General features: G+C 47.5%; 1 long non-coding RNA gene across 2 annotated transcripts; it reads left to right on the forward strand.

Annotated features, from left to right (window-relative positions):
- Window positions 1-8974: 8974 nt before the first annotated feature.
- On the forward strand, window positions 8975-14858 carry LOC141568574 (uncharacterized). 2 transcript variants are annotated; one of them, XR_012491750.1, is made up of 4 exons: window positions 8975-9109; window positions 9447-9525; window positions 11497-12232; window positions 12585-14858. It is a non-coding gene; the product is annotated as an uncharacterized LOC141568574 (long non-coding RNA). The 2 variants fall into 2 exon arrangements; XR_012491745.1 differs by having other exon boundaries at window positions 11497-14858.
- The last annotated feature ends 394 nt before the right edge of the window (window positions 14859-15252 follow it).

Here is a 15252-nt window from a genome sequence, read left to right on the forward strand (position 1 = left end):
TCCTCTTCCCATCGTGAAAATACCGGTGGGTTTAAAAGTCGTGGCATTGGAGGGACTTTTTGTTAGGAGGCCTCAGAGCTTCAGCCGGAACTAAGCTCTGGTGTTTCAGAAACACCAAAAGGGGCCACGTTCTAGCATTGTGAAAGATTCCAGACACTGCTACATTTTCAGCTGCTCTGTTTACTCTGGTTATTATTTTTTGCATCTCAGGTGTTCACTGACGTAAATAGTTATTTCCTCCACGGCCACCATCTTACTTTCAGGATTTACAACGACAGAAAAATCTCAGTGGCAAGACTGTGAGGCAGGGGACTGGCAATAGCATGAGAAATGTCCCTCTCCACGTGGCGGCCCTTTTCCCTAAGTCACACTTTTTTTTCCCCTTGAATAGAGATGAATTAATCTGGATATTAGAATTTGCTTTAAATGTTTAAAATATGTAGTTTAGTGTTAATACGCACTTTATACCTCTGATGGACTAGAGAAGGTGAAAAACATCTTGATACAAATGCCTATGATTGTGGACTAAGATATAACAACTACAGCAGACATCACTCCTAAAAGTTATCTTTTATAAAAGGACACAAACCAAAGAGGGAATAGAAACCAGAAACATATGGGAATTGTTGCTGGGGCTGCACTAGGGGCAGGTACCAAAGTGGCAAAATGTGAGTTGAGGTTACTTTGTATGTCTTTTTAATTAATTGGTTTTTGGATTTTAATGACTATGCAGAAACACAGGATGAATCTTTGAGCTTATAAGAGACTGGAAGTTAGAACTGAGATTACTACACAAGACTCATCCCTCTCCTTTGAAAAGCTACACTTTCACGGAAAAGTGGACCAGAAAAAAAATCCAGGCAATGGCACAGGGAGATGACAGACCTTCCAACCTTGGCCCAATTATGAAGAGGAAAAAGTGATTGCCTTGGGACTTGTCACTGGTGGCTGTCCTCGGGGGTATTTGTGGTTTGAATTTATACTATCTGAGTGGCATGGAGCCCCAGTCTGAGAGATTAGGATAAAATTAACCCTGGGCTGGCAATAGCTCTGGCCCACCTGGCAGAAGAAAACACAAACCTCTGTGGATGGCACAAGGAATTCTCATGGATGAACCCCAATGAAGATGAGCTCTAAACCCATAGGTTCCAATCCAAAGAGAAAGACAAACTCTGAGTAAGTTCATAGACACAACAACAAACAACAGGATTATATCCTCAAGAACTTCAGGAAACAATATCATCAAATAGAAATTATAAAATTACTAAGATTAAACACACATAAAGAAAATGAGAAAAGAACAAGCCACCAACAAAGAAAAAAAGACAAGGAAGATGTAAAAAGAACAACAGAAAACTTCTAGGTATAAAAATAGAGATCGGAATTTAACAACACCCTGAATGGTTAGGCTAAAAGCAGATTAGACACAACAAAACAGAGAATGAGTAAACTGGAAGATCGCTTTGAGCACATGGAAATAAAGAATGGCAACGTTTGGAGACAAGGTGAACAGTTATGGAGAACAGGCCAAGAAGGTCCAATACAAGCACAATAGGAATCCCACATGGAGCAAAGACAGAGAAGGGGAGTGAGTCAATATTCAGAGAAATAACGACTGAGAATTTTCCAAAATTGAGCATAGGCCTGAATTCCCTGATTCAGGGAAAAAAGTAGTTCTAAAAAGGATAGACAAAAGGACATTTACTCCTGGATATATTAATAGTAAGCTATGTTAGAGCACCAAAAACAAAGGGAATACCTTAGAAGCAGCCAGAACTAAAAGATTCCCTGAAAAGGAGTGGAAATTAGCTCGACTTCTGCTTCTTTACAGTCACCAGAGAACAGTAAATTAGATGTTCAGTGTGGAGAGAAAATAGAAATTTCTACCTAACTAAACTCATGTAAGAATTAGGGAGAAAACATTAAAAATAACAAAGCCTTAGAGAATGTATCACTAACAGACTCTCATTAGGGATGTAGCTAGCAAGTAAAAAATCGCACCCAGAAGGAAGGAGTAAAGAACAAGCAGAATGGCAAGCAAATATATTAGTAAACATATGAATAAATGTCAATAAGGCTTGACAATGTAAACAATATAATATTCGTGACTTATTTACACGTATGAAAACATTAGGACCTGAAGTCCTGGATTGAGTAATACGGACGGTGGCAGGGGTCTAATCCAAAGATTCTAAAATCTTTGAGTGATCAGGTGAACAAAGGGTTAACTTTTAAAAAACAGGACAATGGCCTATTTATTTACAATTGGACCAAAAAAGGCATACAGGCATTTTAAAAATTAAAAATAATAATGATGATGATTTTAAAAATCAGAAAAATCTATGCTATGATGTTTAAACCCTTTATGAGGAGTCCATTTCCCTATTTCCCCCACCCTGCCACCCCCCAAAAAACCTCTTGGAGAAAAAAATCCAAGATTTGAATAAACAAAAGGACTTTGTCAGATTGCATGTTAAAATTTTAATCACAACTACTAGGAGAATAGAAGTAGAATTTGCAAGTTTCAAAACAGTAAAGGAAAAATGAATAAAGAAACTCTCTAGTCTTATAGGTCCAGGGTCAGCACACTTTTTCTGCAAAGGGCCAGATAGGAAATATTTAGACTTTGTGAGCCCTCTGCTCTCTGTTGCAACTATGTAACTCTGCCATTGAGGCTGAAAGCAGACCCTGGGGAGACTGAACCAGTGCTGGCTCTGCTCCGATATGGCTTTGTTTACAAGAACAGGCACTGACTTGGCTGGGATTGGGCTGTGGGCTGTAATTTGCCACCCACTGCCCCAGAAAATAGGAAAGGAAGAAAAATCTAGGAAGCACAAACAGAGGAGGCAGAAAGAATCCACCTAGGTTAGTAACCACAAGAAGTATAAACGAATCAAATTTGCTGGAAAAAGAGGCTGATAGATTAGATAAATTACAAATATATGACCCTATGCTTTTAGTGAGACAAATACACTATAAGGAAAATAGAAAGGTAGAAAGTAAAAGTAGGGAAATAGATAGTCCAGGAAAATACCGGTGAAAAGTTAACTACATTAGCACACAAAATAGACTTTAAGATAAAAAGTGTGAATCATGATAAAGAGGGTCTTTATAACATGGTAAAAGGAACATTTCAGCAGGAAAAACTTATAAACTTACATGCCCCCAAAGCATAGCCTCAAAATATATAAAGCATTATTTGACCGAATCCCAAAGAGAGGCTTACAAGTCCACCCTTGTAGTGTGACAAAGTAAGGACATGGACTTTTAAAATACAAATTAAGACCTGCGATCTAATGATAAAGAATGTTGCACCTGAAAGACAAGAATGCATATTCTTTTCAGAAACACAAGGAACTATTATAATGATCTCATATTAGCTCATAGAATAAGATTCAACAAATAATACAAAATTGGAATAGTGCAGGCTACGCTCGCTGATCAATGAAATGGTTAGAAGTCAATACATTTAATAAAGTGATGCATTTGGATATTTTAAAGCACCCTTATAAATGCTGTGATTCAAAGAAGAGTTTATATTAGGTTAGTGCAAAAAGTAATTGTGGTTTTTGCAATTATTTATTTATTTTTAAAAATTCTTTTTTTTTTTTTTAAAGATTTTATTGGGGAAGGGGAACAGGACTTTATTGGGGAACAGTGTGTACTTCCAGGCCTTTTTTCCAAGTCAAGTTGTCCTTTCAATCTTAGTTGTGGAGGGCGCAGCTCAGCTCCAGGTCCAGTTGCCGTTGTTAGTTGCAGGGGGCACAGCCCACCATCCCTTGCAGGAGTCGAACCGGCAACCTTGTGGTTGAGAGGACGCACTCCAACCAACTGAGCCATCCGGGAGCTCAGTGGCAGCTCAGCTCAAGGTGCCATGTTCAATCTTAGTTGCAGGGGGCACTGCCCACCATCCCTTGCGGGACTCGAGGAGTTGAACTGGCAACCTTGTGGTTGAGAGCCCACTGGCCCATGTGGGAATCGAAACAGCAGCCTTCAGAGTTAGGAGCACGGAGCTCTAACCGCCTGAGCCACCGGGCCGGCCTGCAATTATTTTTAACCTTTTAAACCACAATTACTTTTGTACCAACCTAATAATAGAAATAAGAAAATAGTAAGAACTGAGTGATAATGAAAATGCCACATGTCCTGACTTGTGGAATGTTGTTAAAGTAGCACTTAGAACAAAATCGATAGTGTAAGCACATTTATTAGAAAAGAAGAAAGACTGGACATTGCTGCCATAAAGAAATGGAAAGAACAGCATGGTAAACGCTAAGAGAGAAGCAAGGAATTAACACATGTAGAAGCAGAGATCAGTGAAACATCAAACTAAGATACAATGGGGGGACCGATGCAACCAAAAGCTGCTGCTAAACTACGTCCCTGGAAGCCCTTTTAGTGAGAGTTGGTTAGTGATAAATTCTCGAAGGCCTTGTTCTTCATCATTTCTCCCTAATTCTTGTATGTCAGTTTAGTTAGGTAGAGATTTCTGTTGTAGCCCGTGTCCGGCTCCCTCTCCTGGGCCTCCTGTCCAGCACTCCTGGTTCCCGGTCAGTGTCACATTCCTGTGCAGGGACCCTCACACCCGCAACTCACCCATCTCTGGAGTTTGCCCAGTGACCAGCAGGACTGGTGTGTGTGCTGTCTGTCCTCGGCATCAGGGGCCTCTGCTCAGCTCAAATGTCACTTCATCACAGTGCTCCTGCCTGACTACCTGATGTAAAATGATGCAAAATGAACAACTTTCTCCAGTCGTTGCCCTGGCAATCCTTATCAGTGTTATTCCACTGAAAACTTCACAGACACTTATCAAAACCTAACCTAGAGTTTGTGTATGTCTCTAAGTTTCTACCTATGTAACTATGTGTCTATGTATCCATGTATGTATGTGTCTACCAGTCTGTCTGTCTATCCATCCATCTACCTCACTATTGTTCGTGCCTAGCATATGTGTGGCAAGTATTTGTTGAATGAATAAATGAATAAATGTATAAATATAAACTTCCCTCTCTTATTTTCTGTTATCTAAAACAATTAAAGTACACCTGCAACCAATGTAATATGTCAATTATACCTCAATTTAAAAAAATGAAAGTTCTTAGTGCCAGTGTGGTTTCAACACCCAAGCAAACGTAGGCACGGAGGTCAAGGGGCATTCCTCGGTCCAGATGTGGCTGTCCGTGCGACTCAGGATGGGCTGCACTGTTTTCTAGAGAATCGTCCAAATGAACAACACACAAAACATTCTGCGGAGGGTTGTACATTTCCTCATTAATAACTAACATGCAAACAAAATGTTTGTTTCTTCTGTCGCCACGTCCTCACCACTAGCTGGGCTGCAGGCAAAAGCGATATAACAGCCTGCAGTCATTCCAGTAATTTCTCAGCTTCTGTTGCGTGACTCAGACAGACTCCCCACCTTAAGAATGTCATCATCCCTGCCATGCTTGCCTCTGGGTGGGCGTCGGGGCTGGGGGCAGGGGTATGGCCGGTTCTTGTGGGTCCCTGGAGTCTTGCTGGCTTCTGCTGCAGACCCGCCCTCTGCTCCCTGGTGGGTCCCCACAGTTCATTGCTGGCGTGTTTCTGAACGCTGTGGTGGTGGGGTCAGTGCTGGTCTCCTTGTGCTTGGTCGTGTTCCTGGTGGGTGCTGTCATCGCCCTCTGCTACCTGTGACCCATCCTGGCTGGGGCACACCAGAGACGCTCTGCTTCCCCCACTTCTCCATCTGCCCTGGCTTCCTTTGTGACCTTTGCCGCAGGGTCACGCACCCCCAGCCCGCTCCCAAGGGCAGGCTCTGAACGCAGCACTCCTCCGTTGGCCTCCCCCAGGCGGGCAGGGATTCTGGGCGTGTCATGGCACAGTCAAGCTGAGGGAGGCTCCGTGCAGTCATGCTGCTCTGCTCACTGAGGACGTGACCACGTCTGATGGTCAGTGTGCAGGGGCATCTTCTCTGGGCTTCCAAGCAGGAAAGCAGGCAGAAGCCCCTCTGCCGGTGGCATCCCCCTCGGCCTCTCAGACACTGCGCCTGGAACGAGTTTCAGTCCACGAGTCCTTCTCTCATTCTACCTGCAGTTCTCCCCCGGACAGGAAGGGGGCGTTCTCCTTCTTTCCCTGGTGGGAGAGGATCTCATACAGAACTGCTGTGAAGCTACTAGATAGATTACCTCCTGAGTACTAAAGCAGGAGAAGTCCTTTTTCTGTCTCAGCAAAGTCTTGCTTTCTTGCTACAGATACGAAGTTCCTATTTTTCAAGTAAGAGATGAATGTTAAGCCTTTCATTTCAGTTTGCTTTCCTACTCTAATAATCCTAATCTCCCTCCCTCTCCAGGGCAGAGTGTGCCCCTGATTAAGGAGGGGATGAGATGCTCAGACACGCAAAAGAAGAATGTACACAAATGCATTGCCGAATATTTCATCCCTACCATGCCTGTGAACCTTTGACTCTCAAAATGCATTTGGTTGCTCTCTGATGGTCCGTAGACCTCAGTGGGAGTGGGGAGAGGAAGGAGCAGGTTGATATTGACATATTTATTTTGGCAGCTTCCTGAATTCTCATTCCCATAATTTTTCAGTTGGAAAATTGTAGCATTTGCAAATAATAATTGCTACCTTCTTTCCAATATACTGTCTCCTATTTTGTTTTCTTTTCTACCTGCATTGGCTAGCAATTCCAGAACCATAGGTTATTTAATAATAACAGCGGAGGTAGCTTTGTTTTAGTTTTTGTTATAATGGGAATAGCTCTAGTATTTCATCATTAATCAAGGCATTGGCTGGTGCATTAAATGATACAAAGATTTTATTTTCCTCTACTTACCATCTCAATGGCAACACACATCTCAGGAACATGGTGGGCAGATTCTACAACTCCCTGGTCAGTTTTGGTTATTAAAATCCATCCACTCTCAAGTCCTGTTTAAAGCTCATCCCTTCCCCCATGCTGTGATCTGAGGACCTTGAAGCAAGAAGGGGACCTGCCTTGACCTCTTTTTCTGCGCCCGCTCCCCCTCCTCCTGGGGAGTGTGCACAGGGCAGCATATCTGCCTTCTCCTCGCTTGTCAGAGCTTGAGCTCTGTGCTTCCAGCGTGTGTGGGAAGGGACGGCAAGCTGCAGGTGTTGCTTCCTTGCCAGGGGGCTGACTTCAGCCTGCTCTTTGGGCTGTGGCTGCGTGTCCATGGGCCTGGGGAGCAAATGCTGGCTTTTTCACCTTGTTGGGTGTTTTCAAGTTCTTGGGAGCCCTCTGGTCTGCTGTGCTGCATGCTTCTCTGACCTGGGAGCTCAACTCTGGTGTAGCCTCTTAGTAGGATTGCCAGATTTAGCAAATAAAAATACGTACAGGACATGTAGCTACATTTGAACTTCAGACAAATAATACATAATTTTTTAGTATAAGTACGTCCCATGGGATATTTGGGACATTCCTATAGTAAAAAAAAATATTTCTTGTTTATCTAAAATTCAAATATAATTGGCTGTCCTGCATTTTATCTGGCAGCCCTACCCTTTCCGTCTCCTCTTTCCCGGTGAGACGACGGCTCTTGACTGGGCCGCTCATGTGCCTGCACAGCTCCCCCCACCCCACCCCTCCCTCATGGCCAGCTCTGTCCGTCTGCTTTTTCCCTTCTCATATGTGAACACACCGGAACCTCATGGTGTAAGAGCAATCTAACCAGGGGGTAAGATGCAATCTGCCATGAGCACTGGTAAGCCAGTCTTGGAGCCAGTGTGAGCGTGTGTGTGTGTGTGTGTGTGTGTGTGTGTGTGTGTGTACATAAAATGAAGAATGCATATGAAATTTTATCAAAAGCCCTTTTGGCTTTTATTAAAATGATCATATGGTTTTTATCCTTTGACCAATTGACATGATTTTTATTCATAGATTTCTCACGTTGCAGCCCAGGAGTAATCTCTACGTGGTGATAGTGTTTTTTTTTCCCTCTGTAGACCACTGGTCTTTCTTTCCTAGTTCTTTACATAGGAATTTGGCACGTATGTTCACAAGAGAAATCTGGTGAAAGAATTATGTTTGGTTCTAAGATGAACTGTAAACATTTCCACTTGTTTTAATTAAAAGTTTCTTTTCTATTCTGAAAGACCATTTACCACAGTTGCTATGTGTTATTTGAAAGCTTGAAATAATTTTCTGGTAAGACCATCATCATGAGGTACTTTTTGGAGGTAGATTTTTGTTCTTTTGTTTCCTCTCCGATTTCTTGTTTCCTTGTTCTGTCCAAATTGCCTCCGTGCGGCAGGCTCCAGCCTCAAGTGGAGGGCTCACTGGCTCGGATTTCCGCATGGAAAGGGGTTTTCAGGCTGGTGGGTGGTGAGACAGGTGTCTGCACCTCCATTTCTCTTGCTAATTTATTACCAGGTTTCAAGCACTGGGGGGTTGTTTCCTCTCCTCCAGACGAGGGCGAGGTGACAATCCTAGTGACAACATACTTCCTGGGCTGCCTGAGGGCAGACCTGGGGGAGGCAGGGGAGGGGCTGCAGGAAGCCTGTGGGCTCCAAGCCAGCGTCCTCATGGTGTCCCAGTGTTGACACTGATGCTGTGCTGCACACCTGCCTGTCTCCGTGTCCTGTTTTCCCCCAGAGGGAAACACGGTGTGTTTACTAGGCCCCAAATCTTACAGATAGTCTCCCTTGCACAGAACCACTGTCGGCAATTTGTTATTTTAGAGAAGTTACTGTTTTGAGATTCTTTTTTCCAAACACAGTAGCATGGGTCTATTAGAACATTTGTTAGTATTTTAAAATTTCCACTATATCTTATATATCCCTTTGAAGAGTCCCAACAGTGTGTATTTTTCTTTATTTTCTCAATAATTAGGATTCTCAGTGGTTTACACGTTTTCATCTTTTCAGAGACCCAGCTGTTGGATTTATTAATCCATTTCAGTTTTTCTCTTTACTCATTCATTATGCCCTGTTTTGCATCTTAATTCATTCTTTTCATATGTTTTCCTGTAGGATACTTTGATGTGCTTTACGAGTCCCTTGGTTTGGAGACATCCCCATGCTCTGGGCTGTCTCTTCCCTGCACACCCGGGGAACAAAGCCTGTTGTGACGCCAGCAGATCTGTAAGGAGCAGCCAGGCTCAGGTGGCAAGTGAGTGATGCAGGAAGCGTTCCCTCAGACAGACTTTGTCAGACCTTCCCTAACAGGCAGCTTGCACCACGTGGCTGGTGGTGTGCTGTGCTGTTACACGATGTGCCACCGTTCACGCCGTAGAAATCCAGAGGTGGAGCTTTCTCGACCTCACTGGAAATATTCTCAATGTGGAAGAAGGGTGCTTAGGATTAGTTCATAAAGTGATCATGAGAGAGAAAAAAAATCCCTGTACCCAAGATCTTTATCATTATTCATGCATTTGTAGATGCTCCCTAGCTTTGTGGAACATCTAGAAAATACTCATGGCTGACCCTTCCTCTACGTTTCCCAACAGCATGCCTTGAAAAATTTTCTGAAATGTGACAGCGATGACAACCACACAATGACAGCATGCCCAGGCAAAACGTTAAAAGGTCAGTAAGTTGGTAGAGTGCTTAACTGATGCTTGTAAAAGTCCCGAATATATCCATTGATACCACAACGATTCACTGAACTTTCCACTCAAGTATGTTGGCATCATATAAAATGGGTCAGCAAACTCGGAGCTGCAGGCCCAGTCTGGCCCTCTGCCTGTTTTCGGAAATAAAGTTTTATTAGCACACAGCCATGCTCATTTGTTTACGCAGCGTCTATGGCAGCTTCCATGCTAGAAGGGCAGCGTTGAGCAGTTGCAGGAAGGACCATTTGGCCCTCAAAGCCCAAATTATTTACTATCTGGCCTTTAATGGAGAAAGTTTCTCACCTCTGCTCTCTGCTCAATATAAAATGGTAGTTACTTTATCTCAGGGCCATGCAGCTGCAGATGAAGAGTTTTACACAACACAGGGAATGAGCTTGGCAAGAATGAAAGTCCTCTGTACATAGCAAAAGAAAACCCCAGCAACAAACTCTGGTTTGCGCCAGACCTTCTGATGTTGTTTATCGCTGGGCTATGTTTTTCCACAAACAGATGATGATGGTCAGAAAAATAAAGTTTTTGAGGAGGTGATTTTCCATAAACATTCTGTCTTCGTACAACGGACTCATCTTGAGCAACAGAAGGCGTATTGAAGACATTTGCAAACCTCCGTTTTCTGATCTCATTCCCACGTGGATTAAAGACGGGACCCATGAGCTCTGGAGAGAACTCGGTTTGGAGTCTGAAGACTTGGACTCACGTTCCAGTAGTGGAACCGACCCCTGTGGCCACGGACAAGGCGAGTCTCCCACGTCGCCTCGTTTCCCATCTGTAAAATGGACCCATCTGAGAAGCGGAGCTCTGACACCCCTTCCAGTTCAACAACCCGGACTCTGTGGTTCTAATCTGATGGAAAAACTGACCGCCTGACTCTACGCCATGAGAATGTGACAGTGTGATGGTCACACAATAAGGAAGCTGCAGATACGAAATCCCCTTCGTGAATGTATGTTGCACTTAAGTTCTGAAGAACCCGTCCTTCAGTTTAAGCAGCTGAGTGAGTTGATGTAGCCGACGTCTGGGCTTAGCAGCTAAAGCTTTTCTGGAAACAGTCACCTTGGGGCCAGAAGGAGGAGGGGGTTCTGCTCACAGAGATGTGACTGAGGTCCCCTGGACTGCATGAACACGTCTCCACGTTCGTGGCCACGGCTCTTGCACCACTGACACACAATCCATCCAAATCTGTTTTATATTTAGGAAAAATGTAGAGTGAACACATGACTTGTTTATAACACACTCATTGCAGATGATTTCAATTGTATAGCTTTCAAATGTCTGCAAATACTAACACCTTCCTGGCCTCCGACACGGTTCTGCTCTGAGTAGCATGTCCATTATTGTCCCCTCACAGGCACATGACCCTTTGCTAATTTCACAGTCCACGGGCCCTCGGCATCTGGGATGTGGGAGGGGGGTGGAGATGAGGTGACAGCCCGCGTGCACGCAACACAACACTAATTCTGCTCCTTGCGAGAAAGTAGAATGCAATTCACACGACGCCGTGGTGGTGCCGCCGTGGTGGTGACAACCTGCCTTGGGATGAAAGGACCCTGCAGCCGTGCTGAGCTGCCTGGGAGAGTGGTGGAGAGGGGCTAATCCGAGAACGATTTCAGGGTTTGGCCCAGTGTCTGGATCTTAGTAACAGACCAGTAAATGCTGGGTATTCTTAGGGCAATGGAAAAGCTGTCTGACAGCCGTTGAAGGATGGGAGATGTCCAAGTGTCTCTAGTACGTAGGTGCATTTTAATCATGATCTATCTGCGCTCAAGGAGCTGTGAGGACGTCGGCTGTCGTGGCTGGAAGGGACTGTCGAAACCAGCGTTTGGACTTGGGTACTGAGAGCCAGGCCGTTAAAGTGGCTTGCTAATGGCCACCCAGGAATTCATGGCAGGATGGCCTTTAATGTCTCTCTTATTTTCAATTGCAGATTCAAAGCATCCTACTCTGTGCCCCTTTTGAACACTCACAAAAAGGCGAGATATCTGGCAATGTCACCGCGCCCCGGAGGCCATTGCCCACCTGGAAGCCCCGTCACAGGTGCAGCCATGAGCCTTGGGAGAGGCGGCAGAGCGAGTGCTCTTGCAACACAAAGCCACACACGTGTGGCCTGAGGAACGAGGGCCGGGGCAGCTTGGACTGTTGATTCACGCGATGCCAATCCCGCTTGTCAGCGGCTGCTGACTTACTACTTCTAAACAGACGCAGCAGCAGCAGCAGTGCTCATGTGGGCACAGCGGGCAGCTGGGACGTACTGGAAGGTGCCCACAGTGTGCTTTCCTGGGATAGGGCAGCCTGCTCCAGGCCAGGTCCAGGACACGACTGTTTCCTGCGGTGGAATCCTGGGAGGCTGACTAGCGGCCGAAGGGCATCCTGGGGCTAGTTAGACAGGACCTGGTGGCTGGACAGGATTGTGCGTGAGGAAGATGGAGATGGAGGGTGGGGGTGGCCATGCTCCGTCACCGCTGCCTGCCCCAGGGCCCTGGATTTGGCTCTCAACAGGCTGCCCACTGCTGCTTTGCTCCCGCCCCGTCTCTGCACAGCCTGGCAAGCACGCGGTTGCATTAACACACAGTTCACCAGCAGCGCACCTCACCGGTTCCGAACGTAAGTTAAAGGCAGCCGGACCTGGCTTTGAACAGGGACTTCCCCACAGGGAGACCTGGGTGAGTTTCCGAAGCCTCTCCCTTCTCCGTCCCCCAGTCCGCCTGCCTGCAATATGGTGACAATTGGTGCCTCGCAGAGGTACTAGGAGAACCAGGTAACGCCACGCTACAGCTCTGAGCAGATCGGGCATATGTGGCACCTCTGAATGGTGGTGACCTCTGGGAGGTGCGTCCCCAGGTCATCTGCACCCCATTACTGCCAGGCCCCCTCCTCGAGGGGCAGCCCTGGCTTTGCAGTTTCTTCCTTCATTCGCTCAGTTAATTTATCAAATATGGGTCCCGGGGTCCAGGGGAAATGCTTCCAGCTGGGGTGGGGCTCCTGGGTTTGACTAGGGCTGTCACCATTTCTCAGACACAGGCATGAGGGAGGTCCAGCAAGGCTGAGGCGCGACGGTCAGCTGCCGAACAAAGGCAGAAACCCCTGCTGGAGCCACGTTGTCCCCCCGCATCCCACCAACTACTGCTGGGCTGCAAGGTCAGGCTGAGGTCGCTCAGCTCGTGAGGATGGGTCCAGGCCCCGATTTCATTTTTAGCTGATTTCTCATTGTTTTGACATCGTGGGTGGAGCGTAGACTTACAAGTGTCCGTGGGAACAAGGTGGCTGCTATTCTAAAGTGCTGGTTTGGTTTGGGTCACGGAGTCCTTCATGCACGCAGTGCTGGTGCCACCGTGGGGCTCCCCCGCCTCACAGCCCAGACTGAGGCTGAGCACGTGGCATGGCTGGGCAGAGTCCTACGCCTGGGAGTGGCTGGCGGGCTCATGCCACCTGGCAAGGCGCTTGGTGGCACTAAACCTTGGTCTGGGCCCCAGCCCTAAAACATGGAGCGCTGCCTTCCGGACGCTCTCCACACATGGACCCGGGGCTCCGCAGAGAGATGTATGGTGTGGAGGCAGGAGCTAGAGCAACCAGCCAATCCAGGGGAGACTTGGGGAGCAGGCGTCTTCGCTGCTTGTAAAGGATCCTGCATGGAGAGCGGGACGAGCTCTTGCACACACATAGCTGGTGTGAATTCGAATTCACAAAGCACAGTGCGCTGGGGGAGGGGCGCTGAGCCGGGTGCCCCGGGGCAGAGCATGCACGTGACCGACCAAGGGGACTGTGGTCCAGTTCTAAGGGGCACTGGCCACCAACCAGAGGTTTCCCTGTATGTGGCCGAAGGACACCCACCATCTTGCTTGGGATTTTATGGAGAAGCCCTTTCTTGCTACTTGAAGCGGGGAGAGTGGGTGTGGAACCCCACCTACTTAGGCCAATCCCGTCACTCCCCTGACCAGATGTGTGCGTGCACGTGTGTGCAGACTGTGTGCAGTGTAGCGACCCAGGACGATATGGAATGATTCTACCCAAGATCATATTTTGTCCTTGAGTTACTCCAGGAAAACCTCACTGTACCTTCTGGCTTCCAGGCCCGCGCCTCACCTGCTCTGTCCAGGTCAGGGGGAGAGCACACCTGTGCGGGGGCCGCACCTGGGGGCTGTCTTTTCCAAATCGGCTGTCTCTCTCTCTTGACTATGGTGACAATGGCCCCTCATCCATACAAACTTAAGGATTCCTTGCACATATGTGACACATACAACACTCAGTCTGTCTTTCAGATATTGGGAAAGTTAATTTCTTGTTTTTTAAAATACCACATTTTCCTCATACCCCAGAGAGTCATCTTGTGCCCTCAAGGTGTCACTTCTTATTTGGGAACCACTGACCCAAATTATGTCCCCTTAGATCCATGTGCATTGAATTGTCACCTCCCAGCCATCAATAAGCACAGTTGAGTAAAATGCAAAAACATATCTCAGTCCACACTCCTCACGTTACGAGACTTGGGGTAAAGATCCCATTGGAACCCTTTTACTCGGAGGGCTTCGGATTGAGGTCGTCGGCTCTGACCTGCCACCAGCTGCCTGCGGCTGGATGTCACAGAGAGCCTGGGAAGCCAGTGAAGGGCGCGCTCACCCCCTCCCGCGTGCTCTCTGCTCCTCACTGCCCGAGGCCCACATTAGACATGAGTGGCCCGCGCTGCCTGTCGCCTGCACTCCCTGCACCCAGTCAGCCACCGAGTACTGATGAATTTACTTGCTAATACTCTTCAGGCAAGTCCCTTCGCTCCCCAGGCTCTGTCATACCTTGGTTTCGGCACCAGCAGCTTGTGCCTGGGCTCCCAACACCCTGCACCCACGCGGTGTGGACTGAAGGGGCTGGTTTGCAAAGCGCTGCCCAGGTGTAGACATGGTCGGCCCGTTGTGACTGGGTCTTCCTCAAGGCACAGAGGTGATTGTGACCCTTCCAAAGGCCGGAGGCCCCACACCCTCCTCTTTCTGGGGCCCACACAGGACTCCCAGGCTACCAGAATTTGCATCCTAGAGCCTGCCTCAGGAAGGCACTCTCAGAAACGAGCCTGTGACCACAGGGGAGTGGAGGCCTGCCCAAAGCCACCTCTGCAATGACGGCCCTGTCTCTTGTCCTTTGTCCCATCCCCTCTCCCTTGTGACTGCTAGCAGTGCTGGAAGAAGAGCACACAGTTGTTTTGTCACCTGGCAGACGGACAGGCCATATTTCTGCATCTCACCGAGAGCAGAGAGCTCAGCTATGTGCTTGGGTTTTGCATGGATTCCATTTAGAGAGAAGGGCTTCGGGCGCGAGGGGGTGCATGTTGGGAGGTGGAGGGGGGCGTGCGTGGGAAGACCTGGTGTTGGGAGAACAGGGAGGTGAGACCATGAGGAATGAAGGCCTTGCAGGCCAGAGTCCCAGGTCACCTGCCTCCTCTGTGGCCCGGCAAGGATCCCATGGCCTCTCTGGGCTCTGCTTTGTCATCGACCTGTGTCCCTTTCATGTCTGGCTGCAGAAAGGTGGAATGGGGGCCCTGTGAGCTGGAGTTTGGGGAACCCCGAGGCTGAACGCAGTCCGGCCATCGCATATGGCTTTGGGGAACTGGATCCTCTGGAAGGAGTGACCGCTGGGGGGACGGTGTGTTTACCACACGGTTTGCAAACCCGATGTGTGCCTGGCAGGAGTCATCCTT

Source organism: Rhinolophus sinicus, linkage group LG01, assembly GCF_036562045.2.
Source record: "Rhinolophus sinicus isolate RSC01 linkage group LG01, ASM3656204v1, whole genome shotgun sequence".
Classification (NCBI taxonomy): domain Eukaryota; kingdom Metazoa; phylum Chordata; class Mammalia; order Chiroptera; family Rhinolophidae; genus Rhinolophus; species Rhinolophus sinicus.